Raw genomic sequence first — 19,531 nt, 5'->3', positions numbered from 1 at the left:
ACCGGGGTTGGTTACCCGATCTTCCCTAAGGTTGCTCGTATCCCGGCCAGCACCGCGGGAGGTAGGGATAGGAGTTGCTGGGTAAGAGGCTAAGGACCGCGAGATGGGGTCTATTTTATTCCTTCAGGTACGCGAAGTACCAATGGTACGCTTTACCCAGCATTTGCCGTGCCATGCCGTGCATTGGATTCATGACAACCAACTCAAATAGTTTTGAAACAGCACTCAATGAAGTAACGCCCCGTAGTGATTGACGTCACGCTTGCTGCCTTTTTTGTAGACTGGGAACATTTGCGCCTTTTTCCAGCATGACGGGAACAAACCGGTTGACAGAGAAAGCTGGAAAATGCATCGAAGTGGAGAAAGCAGGAAGACGATGTGTTACTTGAGTAATGAGGACGGAATCCCATCGGGGACTGGATGGAATGAGGATTCCAGTCTTGTTGCGGTATTGGAAATTGTCGTGTCTGAAACATCCACGCTGCCGGAACATTTTCTGCGGCAAGTGAGATGTGATCGGCAGGGAGCTCTTCATTTGAGAAAACGCTGGCAAACTTAGCAGAGAACAGCCTACAGATATCTTGTTGCGTCGAGGCCGGTACGTCGTTCAATAGACGAAGGCTATCCTTTCTCCTTGCGTTGCTTATTTACGTAATTCCAAAAGGATTTTGGATGTGATCGGAGACTAGATTAGAGATTAGAGAGACTAGACTTACTCAAGCGTTTGTGTTGTTTCAGCGGGAGTGTACGATATTTGGTAAATCTTTTGAGTGCGGCCTTCTTCATTCTTTTTAGAAAACGTACCTAATTAATTTGTCATCCAAGGAACGCGGGAGCCATCGCGATCAATCTTCTTCGGAACATGCCGATCTATAACATAAGCCATGACGTGTGATAAAGTTTGCTTCTATACTACGATGGTCTGCCTTCCGAAAATCATACGAAACTGCCGATGAAGTGATGGAGAATTCAAGAGAACCATAATTCTTGACCGCGATAACTAAATGCGGGATGATGTGGAATGAGCTTTACTAATGGCGCGGGTGCAGTTGAAATGAAAGGGACAGTTTTTTTGGGTTTTAACCTCGGTAGAGGTTATTTATCCCTTTCGTATATTTTTACATATTGTACAGTTCAAATTTGATTAAGTAATTGACATTTTCTTAAATAATTGATTAATCTTTTCTCTCCTTCTTCATCGTTATTGAGAATTTCTCTAATTGTTGATCCCAGGCCGCATTCGCTTCGTTGGTGTTCGAATGCTCTACATTCCGTTAGTAGGTGAGAAACTGTAATAGGCACTCCACATGTTAAGCATATGTTGTCCCCGTGGTTGAAAAGATGTTGATAAGTCAGTCTTGTGTGACCAATCCTTAGGCGACTAAGAGCTCTTCTTTCGGTAGCACTATGTCTGTCCTTCCACTGTACAGCTGTAGATTTGATGCTTCTTAGGAAGGTTGTACTGGTTCTCCATTCATTTTTCCAAGCAAGCCAAATTTCTGCTTTACAATATTTCAATACATCCCCACTAGGAATGCTGCAATGGTAAAATTCTTCGTCTCCATCAGCCTTCGCTAGCGAACCCGCTTTGTCATTTCCGGTAATACCTGCATGTCCTGGGACCCAGCATAACGTGACTAACTTTCCTTTTGCTGAGGTCTCAATTTCTTGAATCCAAGAGTGACGAGATTGTCCTTTTTCAAGAGCTAATAATACACTGGCCGAGTCTGAGAATATCACTGTTTGAAATCCTCCTACGCATATTTTGTCTATAGCAAACTAAATAGCTTCTGCTTATGCGGAAAAAATAGAGCATTCATGTGGCAGCTTCTTACTGAAATTCAGTTCTCCGGATGTGACACCGAATCCTACTTTACAACTATCTACTGATCCATCCGTGAATACTAGGGTGCGGCTTATTTTTCGAATGTTTCCGAAACCTGGAATTCGTGTGCTTAAACGCTTTTTTTATGGCAAAAAAAGTAGCCTCAGAATTTCAGGCCAAAATATTGAAGTTTAGTGGTCGCGCAAAGGCCTTTAAGGTGATTTTTTAGACTTTCATAAAAATAATCATAACTTTGGCAATTTTCATCCGATTTACAATGTATTGTAATTTATCTCTTCAGTATTAAATTTATGAAAACTTTGTGGAGCATCATATTTCTTGAAATAAGCTCCAAATGATGGTAATATACAGATTTTGATAAAAAAAATTCTTCTTTTTTTAAGGAAAATCAGTTTTACAAACTCTCTAACTTTGTTAAATATCAGCCGAATCAGGATATTTTTATATGAAATCAAAGAGAAATTTGTATTCTATTTTTTCTTAGAACAAACTGAGTATCTAAAAACATTATTTGTCAATATTTTAGACCAAATACTGCAAACCATTTTTTCTATTGAACAAAGGCGCTCCATAGTAGGCCATAATTTTATTATTTTTATAGCACATTTTTAATTTCATAGTTTCTTTTCATATGAAATTATACCGTTGTCGTATAAAACTGGTTTAGCATAGTGAATTTACTAGAAACTGCATTACCTGTAAGAATTTCATTATGTTTTATTGTTTTGACGTATTAACAATGTTATGCCATAATGAAAAGCTGTTTATAATGAGAGCTTACCCGCAGTATAGTTTATTGTTCTTCAATCAGTTAAAAATTAGTAGAACTGTTTACTATTTTCAAGTATTCCAGATTCAAAGTGTCATCCCTCCATTTTGATGGGCAGCTTGAAAGAAATCTCGCGGACAATTTTTAGCCAATTCCATGAAGATTTAAAGGTGCATTAAATGAGATTTGTGGTTTTTTAGACTTTCAAGTTCTTCGACCACCTACATGTTTTAGCGATTACATTTACATTATTAAATGAGGATAACTCATTATTAACGGTCTACGTATCACAATCAATCTTATATTGATAGAATTCTTCCTATAAAATATATGTCAAAATTACTTTTTCAAACGGATTAAAACCGGATATTAAAACCGTAGTCACTATGATCAAAACATTGCCGAACTACATTGCAGTTCAGTAAACATTTTTGATTAAGGTACAACTATTATGAATCTACTGTTCCGGATTTACCATGAGTAAATCGAGCCTTCCAGCATAATTATTTACCGTTCTTCGTACAGCTACAAATAGAACGTGGATATGATTGATACCGTTAATATTAAAATCCTTCTACCAAAAATATATGAAGAAAATCAGACAAAAGCGTGATTACCATTATATCATAGCTCGGCAATCGCTTTGAATTGCGAGCTTATGACCTTTTTAAAATAAAGACTTCCAATAAAGACTATTTGTTGATTTTAATTCAAATGATAAGTAGATTTACTTCAAACGATCTTTCAGAAAAATAGTTCGTCACCAATTTAATAAGATTATTTATAATTACAATTAACTCGTTTCAAAATTTCACTCGTGCTATAATCATCAATGTAAACAACATTTTATTATATCATATAACATAAAAACTTCAAAACAGTAATGCATAATGAAATTCTCACAGATTATCCAGTTTTCTGCTAATTTGCTGTACTTAATCAGTTCTATACGACTACGGAATAATTCTATATATTAAGGAACTATTATATTCAAAAAGTACTATAAAATAATAAAATTATGGCCTACTATGTGACGTCCTTGTTCAACAGAAAAATTGTTTTTCAGTATTTGGTCTAAAACATTGACAAATAATGCTTTTAGAAACTCAGTTTGCTTGATTTCATATAAAAATATCCGGATTCGGCTGATATTTGACAAAGTTAGAGCGTTTGTAAAACTGATTTTCCCTAAAAAAGAAGAAATTTTTATCAAAATCTGCATACTACTAACACTTAAAGCTGATTTCAAGGAATATGATGTTCCACAAAGTTTTCATAAATTTAATACTGAAGAGATTAATTACAATAGATTGTGAATCGGATAAAAATTGCCAAAGTTATGATTATTTTTATGAAAGTCTAAACTTGATGGTCAAAAAATCACCTTAAATGCCTTTGCGCGACCTCTAAACTTCAATATTTTGGCCTGAAATTCTGAGGCTACTCTTTTTTTGCCATAAAAAAGCGTTTGGGACACGAATTCCAGGGGAACATTCGAAAAATAAGTTTGGTCCGCCCAATCTCCTAAAAGTACTGCTACCTCCTGAAGCTTTCGTCGCACTTGCTTCGCGTCTTTGTCCAAAACTAGATCAATTCCATCATCAGCATGTTTTCCTCTTGGTATTTTTTCGAACACACTTTCCATTATTACCAGAAAAAGAGTAACAGAAAGGATCGAACCTTGTGGAACTCCAGTTCCTTGAATTCGATGCGTAGAGTATGCGTTGCCTACCAGCACTTGAAAATTTCTGTTTGACAAGAAACTTCTGATGTAATTGAGCATTCTTCCGTTCACTCCCCAGCTAACAAGTTTTCAATTATTTGATTTCTGTCAGCTTTATCGTATGCTTTCTGGAGATCTATCGTCAACAATTCACAATGTGCGCCTTCGTCAAATGGTTTACGTATGACCTTTTCAAATGCCGCGAAGTAAGTATCTACTCCTCTTCCTTTTCGGAAAGCAAATTGATGTTCATCGAATTTAATTTGTTATTCGATGAAGTCAACTAATCGTCTGTTCACCATCCGCTCAACAGTTTTCATCACAATTTCATCACAAGGGGCCGCGTTGCTCGACACAGTACTAACTGACTGGCAATGTGCATCGATGAGTTGAAGATCTCGAGTTCGGTCCTGGAGGAATGTAGGCAGCACAGAGTAACAGTTTTTGAGTGCGATGGATACCCAAACCTGCTCGACGGTATTGTGTATCCGGAATAAATTTATACCGCTTTTTATACCGAAGTTGGATTTTTCTCCAGATACAGGCAACTTTCCCAACTTCGGAAGTAGTGCGCTGGATTCGCCTAAAGATGCGCTAAACAACGCATCAATTAGTTTGACAAATAAAACTTCGGAAGAAAGTTCGGTTCGGAAGTCCCGACTTCCGAATTCTAACTTGGTGCTACGCCGACAATATTTCAAGCGTCATCCACGATGGCTTTCGCCTTTAGTCTCGTGCTAACAGCAACAAGCACTCCTCCTTCTATAGCTTTCGCGCTGTTGTTTGAGTTGCGGTCACATCGGAATACCTCGTACAGCCTCGTACCCGTCCCCGAAAATGTCACCAGAAAGCGTTTTATAATTTAGCCAGGTCTCAACAAGCACGATGATGTCGGAGTATTGGTCCAGAGCGGCTAGATGATAGTCTTCAATACGACTATTAATCCCTCCAATATTTAGATACTACCCTATGTTGGGATCGGCATTCGGGTATTCTGATGATGGAGCACTGGAAATCGAAACACTATCAGGTAGGGTAACGATTGCACGCTCGTTGTACTTGCCTGACGATGGACTTCAGAAGACCTCATCTCCCAACTCAAACGCAGGACCGCCGCGGCTGTTGGTCGCTGGCTGGTCTCGCCTGCGTTGAGAGGGATGGAGGCTTCCTCAGAGCTTGCGGCAAGATTGCGTCCCGATGTTCAACTTGTAAGTTTCAAGTGAATCTGGCTGGATATATAATCGTAGTTTAGTCCGAGCTCGCAAGACGTACTGCTGATCCGTTTTTTGGGTTGGGTTCGAATAGTCGGACAAAGATTCCTTCCGGCCAATACACCCAGCATTGGTAACTACGGTGAAAATCTTCTTAGAATCAACAAGACGATCTACGGATCCCAGCTCTCCAAACCAATGAATGTAACCGATCAAACCACATTCCTCCAGAGTATCGATGAGCTCAACTTAGACGACCTGATTACCAGATCTAGATCATGTGAAGAGACCTCCTTCTTCGAAGTCCTAGATGAGATCAACAGTTCCATTACATGTCAGAGACCACGGATCAACGTCTCCACCCCTGTTCCCGCTACCAATACTGTCCCTAGCTCTCATTCGAACCCTGGTTGCCAAGGTAGTGCGTACGTGAGAAATCGGGCTACTTTCCATTAGAGCTTCAGCCAGACCAGACGTGAGAAATATTAAAAGGTTTTTATTCACAAGTTCGTTAGATACGAAATTACGAATCAGGTATGTGACTCGATTATGAGTTGATGCAAAGTGCAATCGAAATTGTGTTCAGGTTTTAAAAGAAAATTCTCTTATGTGATTAGGACCCGTGCAGTTTTGGACAAAAGTCTTCACCGGAACAAACGCCAGACACCTAGGTGCTCTATCTACAGATGACCGTTTTAAGGTTACGACCTCAGGCGGCGTCGACTCAGAGTCACAGGATCCAGAATCCCGATTCCTCTGTGGCCAAACCAGTCTTGCTGGCCCGAGGGCCGCTATATCGTCGTTGCAAGTTCAGAAAGACCTAACCTACAACTATAACGAAAAGGCTGTATCATCGTTGACCGGTGTCAAGCGAACCGAAGCTCCTACCCTCCTCCTCGTCGCTGACCTCGAATGCGATCCAGTTTCGTCACAGTTCCAGCAGTTGCCGGCCGGCCAGGTAGATTAATTGTACGACACATTACACCTAACACACATCCATACAGTTTTGTACGGAATAGGGCAATATACCAAAAAAAAAGTGTAATCCATTAGTATTTTTCTTAAACTCCCACATATCCGAGGTCTGATTTGCCTAGTAAATTCCATACTAGCCGATCCTGAGACTAAAGAGGTTCTCCAGGCCGAGCTAGCCAAGAAAAGAGCTCGTTGTGAAACCCAGCCTTACACAACAGGCCGTTGCTTAGCCAAGCTTGTTCTAGCAGTCCACGTGCTGCACATCCTAGTAAGTTACACTACGTCAAGTTTCCAAGGATTTTGGATGTGTCTAAAAATTTACATGTTTTTTTTTCAAATTACAATGCAATGCTTTTTCTGTTTCTTTGGTTGCTTTTGTGACTTCTGCTAAATGTTATTTGAATCTCGTGTCTAATGTTCGTTATGTCTGTCCTATGTAGATTTTGTCAAAGTGAGGTTATGATTCAAAGTTTACGGATACTCGTCGCAATTTATTTGTTATTGGTTATAATGTGGATTTCCTGTATTGAATTTTTCTATACTTGTCAATGATGGTCTGAATAGTTCTACTTGAGTACCCGTTTAGTCTAGCTGTTTCAAAAATGTAATTAAAAATGTAAATGCGTTTTTATAAAATAATCAGTTTTGTATGATTTGGAAGATTCATTTTTGAAGTTGGATAACAAAAAATGATCGGAAGGAACAAAAACATTATGAAAGGTTATCGAAATTTTGGAAAATAATTTCTATCTACTGCTTCCTGCTTGCTGTCGTGACCCAGACGAGGTTATGAGGCTCGTCCGTTCTGATTCGCACTTCGTTTTGACACGATCATTCGAAATGGTTCATCTAAGGTAGCTTACCATTCTAAAGAAATACATATCAAAAGAACGTATTCAAATTTTAAAATAACTGATTGCCAATACCAAAATGCAGTACAGTGAATCACATTTTTCATGTGTTGCATTCAACTGCAAAATCAACTGGTTACTGGCGTTTGTTGTTTGATTGGAAAAAATCCGAGATTATCTGGTCGCAAAATAGGAAAGGGATCTTCACTTTAACGGCGTTGAAGTCATTGCATGTTTGCATGATTGCAAGTTAAAATACTAAGTTTTTACGATAATGCATGTTATTACAATATCTGAATGTCCCAATGAATGTTTTTCAGGCAAAAATGGGCCTCCCAGAGGGAACGATAGGTAGGAATTTTGAAAACTGCATAAGCATAAAAGCATATGGAGACGCATGATACATTTGCAGAATGATTTAGCTGTTGACTAAACTTTTGATGCACATCGGTTTTATTAAATAAACCAGCGTTTCTCAACCATTTTCTTTAGAGGTGTTCCCCTTCGATCTTTTGCATTAATTAAGGTACCACCTATTTTTTGCTGTAAATGAAAATATCAAGCGTAACTCTTAGGATATATGAAAGTTGGCTGAATTTTTTATTATTCTATGCAACTGTCCAACAAGGATGTTATCGATCATTTAGTAATCTGCCTTCGATCATTTAGTAGTTTGTCAGTGTCCAATTCACATGAGGTGTATACATCAAGCTTCCTACAGGTACAGGACTTTTATGACTATTGGAGGCTTCTGATCCTCTCGAAAGGAGGCTTCCGAATCTCTTGAAAGTAGGCTTCCGCGCCTATTGAAAACAGGCCTCCAAGCCTCTTGAAGGGAGGCTTTCGAGCCTTACGGAAGGCAGCTATGAAAAGACGCCTCTGAGCCTCTTAAAAGTAGGCTTCCAACCCTACGGTACAAGGCGCTATAAAACCACTGTGCTTTTAAATAGTTTTGGTTGGTTTGGTGGTTTCGGAAACCCAATGGCCACTGTTTTTGAAACCCCGCTTAAGCGACATTGCTTTTAAAGGAAAAATTCAATGCAAGTCAGAGAGCAGTTGGATGCACACTTTTGAAAGCTCTTTGCGAATCTGGCTCCCACTGGATAGTTAATTGGTTCTGAAATTCATCTTGCGAAATTTCGTAGTTCTGGGTCTCTTGAAAGTAGGCTCCCAAGCTTTTTGAAAGAATAATTCCAAGCCCTTTGAAGGGAGGCTTCCAATCCTCTTGAAAGGAGCTTCTGAATCTCTTGAAAGTATTCTTCCGTGCCTTCTGAAAAGAGGCATCCGAGCTTCTTGAATGGCGGTTTTAAAGCCACATAAAAAAAGGCTTCCTTTGCACCTTGAAAGGACGCTTCGGAGCTTCTTGAAAGGAGCCTTCCAAGCCTCTGGGAATTGGGCTTACGAGCCTCTTCAAAGGAGGTTTACGAGCCTCTTGAAAGGAGGCTTCCGAGCCTTATGAAAGAAATGTTGCCAAGCCTCTTGAAAGGAGGCTTCAGAACCACTTTAAGGGATGAGGCTTCCGAGACTCTTGAAAGTGGGCTTCCGAGCTACTTGAAAATAGATTTCCGAGCCTCTTAAAAGTAGGTTTACTAGACTTTTGGAAAAAAAAACTTCCGGGCTGCTTGAAAGAAAAGAAGGCTTCCAGGCATCTTGAAAGGTGGATTTCGATCTTTTTGAAAGTGAGCTTCTAAGCCTCTTGAAAGAGGCTTCCAAACCTCTTGAAAGTAGGCTTCCTAGCCTCTTAAAAGTAATGAGGCTTTCGAACTGTTTTGAAGGCTCCCGAGGAGGGTAGAAGGATGCTTCCGAACCTCTTGAAAGGAGACTTCCGAGCCTCTTGAAAGAAGGCCTTCGAGCAACTTGGAAGAAGGCTTCCGAAAAGCGTAGATCAATTGGCTTTGATTTAATGATCGCCATGATTATTATGTACAAGACAAAGTTTTGAAAATAAAAACAAACAATTATAAACACGTTATCAATAAGTTTTACTTGGAATTGTAATACATCCGCTATTACGCCTGTTTTCAAACTGGTCAAACCGAAATCGGCGCTGCACACGAGCTGGAAAAAGAAAGTTCATGCAAATGCCTTGCAAAAAAAACTGTTCTGTCTGATTCACGAAAAAAGAAAAGAAAGTAATTGCATATATTTTTCTACAATATCTCCAACACTGACTGACACATTTCGTACTCACATGTTCAACGTTTTAACATTTTTAGTAACATTGTGACAATACATTAAATCGACCACACATGCCACACAACATGTCGAACACATCAATGGGATGTAACAATTTCCGATTTGCATAAATGCAATGGATCACAGTACTGGCTCTGGTCATCATGGGCTATGCCACCACCAACAGAACGAACAAATTTCACACAATATCATCGATCCGTGTGATGAGACACGAATTTTGGCCCTTCCCTATGATAACGAAGATAGCATTGATGGAGGCACATGATGGGCAATGCTCAAGCTTTTGGAGCTCACACATAAAATAATGCGATTGTCACCCGAGTTGTGCTCGTTGTCAGCACTCAGCAGTTTGGCAAATCGTGTTTTAATTGTAGGTCCACTTCCGACGGTATCTCTGTTCTCGGTCCATCACCAACCCGATGAACATTTCCGATGGGTGCAACCCATATTTAATTACTTCCAGCTGGTTACGCTGGGAATAACATCGTAATATCTAGACACCTCTCTGTCTGAGCTGGATACAATTCGAATGGTACAACAATGTTCGAAGGTTTTTGTTTTGCGATAATTTGATCCTGCTTGATGACGCTCTTCATCCTTGTCCAAATGAGCTTCTATTCAACTTAGAGCAACGTTTTAGAGTTTGCCTGAGAAGGTTTGCTCAGATTTCTAAACCATATAAATGGTGGTCGATTCTTGATTGGTACACAGCAGAAAAGGATAAACGATAAAACAGTACAGGTTATGACTTCTTACAGTAGAACATAAGTTATTGAATTAAATCGATAATTCAAGTTAAGTAATAATTCGAACCATTTAAGTTCAATCAGAATATCATTAGCGTTTCAATCTCCGAATTTGTACGGTTGAATCGTTTCCAACATTCTTCAATTATGAAGATCGATGTGCTCTGTGTGTCGTTATCTCACACTCCCGCTAAGTCTCGCCGAGTCTGAACAGCGCAGCCCGCGTGATTGACGTATGCCATCAGCTAGCAGGAAATTAGATTATCTTTGATATGAACTCAGGCAGTAGGCTTGAATGATGATCTGCTCCTAGCTGCTGTGCGGATAAGCATTGTGGAAGAGCAATTGTGAATATCGATGTCAGTTTAGCATGTAAACATGACACCATGTCGTTACGGCTTCCAATAGGACGAATCATACCGCTCTAATAACATCATACGGTATGCGGTAAGTTGGTGGCACTAATTTCTTGCTTAATGTCTAAGCCGACGAATGATTAACCGGTAAACTATCTTCTTCGAGGTTGTCTATTAAAAACCATGTGCTGTTGAATAGCAGTTGCATTCAGCCAATTCCATGGGAGAAAAAGTATGTCAATGGATTTTTTTTTGCAACTACTTTTAGGCATAAGTATTTTATGAAGAACTAGCTTTATGTACCCGGCCTTGCTCGGAGCTGCCAATTTGGTTTGCAGTTTTATTTTACAATCGGAAAATAATAAAACCAATTGGTCAACAGGGTAATTGTGTTTACTTATTCATACTTTATCATTTGATTAAAAGAAGGCTTTTGAAAACATTAACTGATTTTGAAGAAGGGATCGTGGGTTTGAAAGGTCTTATTGCGGGCAAACGTATATTTCTAAAGAAGGAAAAACATTCATCGATGCTGTATTCCGGGCAACGCATATTTTTAAAGAAGGGATCACACCCACCATTGCCTTATTCCGGGGAAATGCCTATTTTTAAAGAAGCAATCACATCCACCATTCAGAAGGAAACACATTAATTATTGTTTTTCACTGACCATACCATTATTCCGATGAACAACAATACCCAATCCCAATACCCACCCCCTTCCTCCCATTCCAAAAGTCCCTTCCAGACTCTCTATAATAGTTTCCTTTGGGTAGGGATTACGTGTTTACGTGTTTGGTTTGAATTGACCTATGCGATAAAAAGGTATACTAAACTGTTCGTTTAATGAATATACCCTCTCTCTCATTTAGCTATGGCACTCATACCCCGTCTGATATAGTCTTCCTTAGACAGATAATATGGGTTCCAAATTTGGTGGACATCGATAAATGGGTTTAGAAGTCATGCTGAGTTGATCGATAACTAAACAATACCTTCTCTCCCACGCCCTCCCCCTTTTAAAACATCCACTAAAATCGCTTCCTTAGGACAGACAATATTTGATACAAATTTGGTTCAAATCGGTCATGAGGCTCAGGATTTACATTGAGTTGATCGATTGCTAAACAATACCCCTCCCCCCATACCCTCCCTCTTTTGTAAAGAGCATCCCTAATCTCCTATCGTCGTCTCCTTATGACAAAGAATTTGTGTTCCGAATTTGTTTGAAATCAGTCAAGGGGTTCAGAATTTACACTGAGTTGATCGGTAACTAAGCAATACCCCTCCCCCCACACCCTCCCTCTTTTCCAAAGAGCATGCTTAACCCCCTATCGTCCCCTTCTTAAGATAAGGAATTTGTGTTCCAAATTTGGTCGAAATCGGCCAAGGGGTTCAGAATTTACACTGCGTTGATCGATAATTAAGCAATACCCCTCCCCCCATACCCTCCCCTTTTCCAAAGAGCATGCTCGTCCTCTTATCGTCCGCTCCTTAAGATAAAAAATTTGTGTTCCAAATTTGGTTGAAATCGGCAAAGGGGTTTAGAATTTACACTGAGATGATCGATAACTAAGCAATACCCCTCCCCCCACACCCTCCCCCTTTTTCAAAGAGCATACTTAACCCCCTATCGTCCCCTTCTTAAGATAAGGTAATTGTGTTCCGAATTTGGTCGAAATCGGCCAAGGTGTTCAGAATTTAAACTGCGTTGATCGATAACTAAGCAATACCCTTCCCCCCATACCCTCCCCCTTTTCCAAAGAGCATGCTTATCCCCCTATCATCCCCTACTTAAGATAAATAATTTGTGTTCCAAATTTGGTTGAAATCGGCCAAGGGGTTCAGAATTTACACTGAGTTGACCGATAACTAAGCAATACCCCTCCCCCCACGCCCTCCTCCTTTTCCAAAGAGCGTGCTTAGCCCCCCTATCGTCGTCTCCTTAAGATAAAAAATGTGTGTTCCAAATTTGGATAAAATTGGTAAATGGGTTCAGAAGTTATGCTGGAACATACGTACAAACATACATACAAACATACATACAAACATACAAACATTGAGTTTTATATATATATAAGAAGATAGATAGATAGATAGATAGATAGATAGATAGATAGTCAAATCTTCACTTTACTATACACTTTACACTTCCACTTTACTTTACCTGGGTATACATTGCGATTACGAAACCGGAGACCGTCTCGGAAATATGATAGATATTGAACATAAATATCTCAGCCGTTTATGGATGGATTTCCAATTTTTGTTGGATCATTCGATCAAAGAAGTGTTAACGCTTCTTTGTATTGCTCTGATAATACAGATTTCAACTATTTACTATTGATGAATGGAAAAAAGATTAGAAATAGGTATAGTAACCAATCCTGTAAATGAATCACAAGGACAGACATGAAAATCAAGCAACTTGCGGGTTTGGATCTACAGGGGTTGGGACAGAATGATCGGGACAGGCAAAATTTTATTGAAATTCAAATGACCAATCAAATTGATTTCTTTACTTAAACTAAACTTAACCTAATTTATACTAAGGGTACAAGACCTAATCGTTGCAATAGAAGATTGCAACGATTTTTGGCTAAAATTGAAATTATTTTGTTGGACATTTGTTGCAATGTCTCAATATTAGAAATTCTATGAAGTTCATTGGTACTATACCACGGAGGCAACTTCAGAATCATTTTCAGAATTTTATTTTGAATCCTCTGAAGTGCCCTTCTTTCTGGTATTGCAGCAACTAGTCCATATTGGCACAGCATACAACATGGCAGGTCTAAAATTTGTTTGTAAATCAAAAGTTTGTTCTTAAGACAAAGTTTTGATTTTCTGTTTATAAGTGGATATAGACACTTAATATATTTGTTACATTTGGCTTGAAGGCCTTCAATGTGATTTTTAAAAGTTAATTTTTGATCTAGCAGAAGTCCTAAATATTTAGCTTCGCTAGACCAATTAATTGGAACCCCATTCATAGTGACAATATGTCTGCTAGAAGGTTTCAAATAAGAAGCTCTCGGCTTATGTGGGAAAATTATTAGCGGAGTTTTGGAAGCATTCTGGGACTTTTTCCATTTTGCAAGTAAGTGGAGAAAATATCCAAACTTTTTGCAATCTACTGCTAAATGACACGAAGGTTTCGCGCCCTTTGGCTGAGATACCTGTGTCATCTGCAAACAAAAATTTTTGACATCCTGGTGGTAAATCATGTAAGTCAGAAGAAAAATGTTATAGCCCAGTATGCTGCCTTGGGGAACACCAGCTCTTACAGGTAATCTATCAGATTTAGAATTCTAATAGTTTACCTGCTGTGAGCGATCTGATAAATAATTTTGGATCAGTTTAATAAAATACAGAGTAAAATTAAAATTCAACAATTTACAATCAAACTTTCATGTCAAACACTGTCAAATGCTTTCTCTATATCAAGAAGAGCAACTCCAGTGGAGTATCCTTCAGATTGTCGAATTAAATTGGTAACTCTTAATAACTGATGAGTCGTTGAATGCCCATGGCGAAAACCAAATTGCTCATCAGCAAAAATAGAATTGTCATTAATATGAACCATCATTCTATTTAAAATAATCTTTTCAAACAGTTTGCTTATTGAAGAAAGCAAACTGATTGGGCGATAACTAGAAGCCTCAGCTGGATTTTTATCCGGCTTCAAAATTGGAACAACTTTGGCGTTTTTCCATTTATCTGGAAAGTATGCCAATTGAAAACATTTGTTAAATAAATTAACCAAATAGATAAAGAGCTCTCAGGAAGTTTTTAATAAGTATGTAGAAAATACCATCATCACCTGGGCTTTCATATTTTTAAATTTTCTAGTAATAGATCTCACTTCATCCAAATTAGTTCCCAACGAAGGGTCAAAACATTATCTTGGTTGAGAATGTCTTCGAAGCTTCGTGTAACCTGATCCTCAATTGGACTAGTGAGACCTAGACTAAAATTATGAGCACTCTCGAACTGGTGGGCAAGTTTTTGAGCCTTTTCGCCATTTGTTAATAAAATTTTATTTCCCTCTTTAAGCGCTGGAATTGGCTTTTGAGGTTTTTTAAGAATTTTCGTTAATTTCCAAAAGGGTTTCGAACTGGGATCCAACTTCGAGACATTATTCTCAAAGTTGGTATTTCTCAGAATAGCGAAACGTTTTTAATTTCATTTTGCAAATCTCGCCAAATAACTTTCAACGCAGGATCGCGAGTTCTTTGGTATTGCTTTAATGCCTTCGCTTCACATTTTTAAGACGGATCAGTAGCTGAAGATCGTCGTCAATAATAATTGAGTTGAATTTAATTTCACATTTAGGAATTGCAATCCCTCTGGCTTCGACAATTAAATGTGTCAACGATACGAGAGCATTGTCAATATCACTTTTGGTACCGAGAGGAATATCAACATCAAAATTCCTATCGTTATACGTTTTATATAAACCCCAATCAGCTCTATGATAATTGAAAGTAGAGCTGATTGGATTATAAATGGCTCCTTGTGAGATTTCAAATGTCACAGGAAGGTGATCAGAGTCAAAGTCAGCCTGAGTTACCAATTGGCCACACAGCTGACTTGAATCCGTTGAATCCGCAGAACAATCTTCAAATAAAATTTTGCCGTTGGAATTGCTTTGAGCATTATTCCATGAACGGTGTTTGGCATTGAAGTCACCAATTACGAAGAATTTTGATTTGTTGCGAGTCAGAATTTGAAGATCAGCTTTCAACAAATTCTTTTGCTGCCTATTGCATTGCAAAGGTAAGTTGGCTGCAATGGAGGAAAATTGTCCAAAATTTGTTTCAACAGAAACTCCCAAGGTTTCAAAAGCTTTGGTTTTGAACGATGAAAATAATTTATGTTTGATACGTCTATTAATGACAATGGCGACCCCACCACAGGCGCTGTCAAGACGATCATTTCTGTAGATAAAATAATTTGGATCTCTTTTAATGAAGAGTCCTGGTTTTAAATACGTTTCAGTTATAATGGCAATATGCATATTATGAACTGTTAGGAAGTTGAATAATTCATCTTCCATACCCTTTAGAGAGCGGGCCTTTCAATTTAGAACTTTCACACAATTATTTGGATCCATTAAAACGGAGTCCGATAACAAATTTTTGTGTGTACTTTATACCAACCTGAACAGCTTCAGGTATGGTATTTGCTTTGAACATTGCATCAATCATGTGATGCAATTGTTCAGTTAAAAAATCAAAATGCTACCTGAATCGGCAACATGACCGTTATTTTCCGTTGGGACATGGGTATAAACCTCATTTTGAGAAGAGAAATTTTGTCTACCAGCAGCGATGTTTGCATACGTAGGTACATTGGAAAAATTGGAATTTACTGAAGTGCTTGCTACCCGTTGACGAGCGGCAAAATTTGTTTGTGAATTGTGGTGGGTATGAATTGCTCGACCGGTAACTGGTTTCGAAAATTGAGCGTTTGAAAAATTTCTACCCGTCGAATTCTGGATCCGATTGGAATTTCCCGTCATCAATTTTGCACGGAAATTAAAATCTTGTTTGCGTGAAGTGCATTCCCAGAAGTTGGATCTATGATTGCCCCCACAATTGGCACATTTAAATTTATTGGAATCTTCTCTCACAGGACAGGCGTCCTTGGCATGAGAGGTTGCACCACAAATCATGCATTTAGCATCCATGTGACAATGTTTAGTTCCGTGACCCCACATTTGGCACTTACGGCACTGAGTGGGGCTTAGAAATTTCCACCAGGCCTGCGGAAATGTTCCCATGTAACACGGACATAGGACATAATACAGGCCTTTCCAAACTTATTATATTATTTAGCTCACTTTTGTTGAAGTGAACTAAATAAAATTCTTGAGAAATACGCCTCTGGGAAGTACCAGAGCGAGATTTATTTTTCATCTTAATTACTTGGGCTGGTGAAAATCCAAGTGATGGAGAAATTGCAATTTGTATTTCATCCAGAGATTTATCACCACCGAAGAGACCTTCCAAGACGACTTTCAACAATCGCTCAGTTTTGTCGTCGTATGTGAAGAATTTATGCAGCTTCTCAGTTAGGTAAATACTGTAGAAGACGTTTACGATCGTCAAATGATCCCGGCCAAACGCGATAGTCGCCCTTCCTGGCAATCTGAAATGAAACCTTGATCCTCTGAAGGTTACTAAAAATCTGATTCGGAACGCCAGATTACTCGGCAACAGATACCACAATTGGCGGAATCCTTTGCTTTTCCTCATGAATCGAATCTCCTGGGCTTGAGGTAGATTTGATTTGCTCAATTTCGTCATGAATCAAATCGAACTGATTGCTCAGTTCGATTGGAGAAGAATTATTTCCGATATTAGAGTTAGAAGGAATATCTGAATTCTTCAGCTTCCTTCTATTTTTTCCGCGCTTTGGCAGGACGGTATTGAAACCTTGTTTCTTTGAAGGAAGTGGAGAATTCAGAGACTCCCCTTCCACTTGTTTTTATTAATGCTCATGGCTGAGCGTGGAGACGTGACCTTCTAAGAGGTTTTTTCCCAGAACGGTGTCCCTGCAGGATTACCACCGCTTGTCGGAATTTTACTTCCGCAAACGGGTCCAACGTAAACGAAGGCACGGGTCCAAGCAAAGATCGTAACGGGATCAGTGGGTACAAATAGCGCTAAGAAGCACCGTTGAAATTAAAATAGCTTCGGGTAGTATTAAAACTTCCTTCCGCAAAGAGAGAAAGAACCGCACAGCACGAAAGCACGATGCGGTCTGTGACAGCCGATTTCTTTGGTTCTTACAGTGTTCGACGGGAAAATTAATCAAGTTTTGGACCGCTGGATACCGGAGATAATCCGGATTATTTGAAGGCATGTCAGAAATGCTATTTTTTGAGCGCTTGTATTTTTTGCTTTGGTGAAATGTTGACTCTTTTTATTTTTTTACATAAACTAGAGCTCTTCCTGAGTTGATTGATATATTGATGTCACAGATCGGACAACAAAAACCTGAGATATGGCCGTTTCCGTGAAATCCGTGAAACCGGTTCCACCCATTGTCGCATGCACGCTATTGTTCTAGTAGGCAGCGTTCTTGCACCAAGTGGTATCCTGTGTTTCTGAGCATTTATCCTAGACTGCCGACATACGCATATTTGTCCCATGTTTGCTGAGATTTTCTGTGTAAATGGTACAATTATGCGTATAACGGCAGTAGAGGTGAGCGCCGGTCTGAAAATCGTCGGTGGCGACAGCGCACAATGGTCGGATTCGGTAAATTTCACGACATAATTCGATAACTCGAAAATCATCAGCGCTAAAGTTTCACGTTTTGAGACGAATTTATTTTTTTAATCTTTCAAATTAGGGGGTCGTACTGTTCTACAGTCTTTTCTTGTAGATAAACTGTAACTGTAAAAACTCTAGCACTGATGGTTTTAGAGTTACTGAATTATGTCGTGAAATTTGCCGAATCCGATCATTGTGCGCCGTCGCATAAGAATGCACGAATAAAATCGTTAATCGATACAAATTTCATTAAAATCGCATTGTGGTGCGAAGCATATCAGTTGAATTATAAACTTTTCCGCAGAGTAGACTATTTTACGAATTTATTAAAGCTTCATTTGGTGACATCACATATTCCTACAAACAAACTGAAATTAAATCGGATTATCTGTCACACGGCGTTTATTATCACAAACTGTATCGCAATGAATAACAAAATAACTCACTTGAAAATCGTACACATCGCATACACGACCTTACAACATCGGATAAGAAATACAAATATATTCTGCACATTGGCATCGCTTAACAGAAAAACAATTCTATTATGCGTGCATTCTTTTATCATTAAAATCATTAAAATCTTTTTTTTATAGAGCCACCATTGAAAAAAGAAAAAGATGAACTGATGTGAAATTTCGAAGATAACGAAACACAACCGAGCACTGTAGTGATTATTGAAAATTATATGGAATCAGTGGTCTTTGTCAGTAGTAAGTGATGCAATTTTATTTGCATCGATAGTGCATCCGGCGATTTTGGGGTAGATCCTAGAGGGCCGTCATCAACAGCAGCAGCACTCAAGTGATATCTTCTCGCATCATTCGGACTATCACTTAGCTGCTGTTAGTGATTGAAAAAGTGCCTTTTCAGAACCGCAATTCAAGCAGGAGCGTGCTACCAAAGAGCCTTTTCCCAAAAACAGATGGCCAGCGGTCAAAATTGAAGTTGCGCTGCAGTGCGGTCCGTGACCGAAAAGGCGATTTGACCTGAAACGAGCCGCTGAAGAACACGAAGTTCCAAGGAAAACACTTGCGAAGCATCTGAAGCTCAACGAAGATACGCCCGTTGCCAACTTGGAAATAAGTTTGGGTCGCTACGAGCCTGTTCACAACGCGCGAATCGGTAATCTGTCGTGAATCGCATATCTGTCCCATCTTTGCTAGGTTTCCTATTTAAATGGGATAAATATGAGAAACACGGCAGTAATCAACATTTTGGAGCTACTATGCAACGGAATTAGTTCTCGTGATGTACGCAACCTTGCGTTTCAGCCAGGGGAGCACAACGACATAAACCATCCGTTCAATGGAGACACTGAGCTGGCCAGTTGGTATTGGTTTTACGGCTTACGAACAAGACACCAGAAACTTTCATCCAGGATTGCAGAAATCCTGGCACTAATTCAATCGTGTTGCTGTTGACCAATTTTTCGATCTTCAAGTTCCATCTAAGCAATATATTAATTGTGGTTGGAGCATCAATTTGCACGGTCCGAATAAAAGCACGGTTGACTATGTATTTTTATGTGATTTATGCTTCTATAAACTAGGTACAAACCTGAGAGTACAAACA

Source organism: Armigeres subalbatus, chromosome 2 (genome assembly GCF_024139115.2).
Source record: "Armigeres subalbatus isolate Guangzhou_Male chromosome 2, GZ_Asu_2, whole genome shotgun sequence".
Classification (NCBI taxonomy): domain Eukaryota; kingdom Metazoa; phylum Arthropoda; class Insecta; order Diptera; family Culicidae; genus Armigeres; species Armigeres subalbatus.
The sequence above is the reverse complement of the archived record's forward strand: the minus strand, read 5'-3'. Positions refer to the sequence as shown.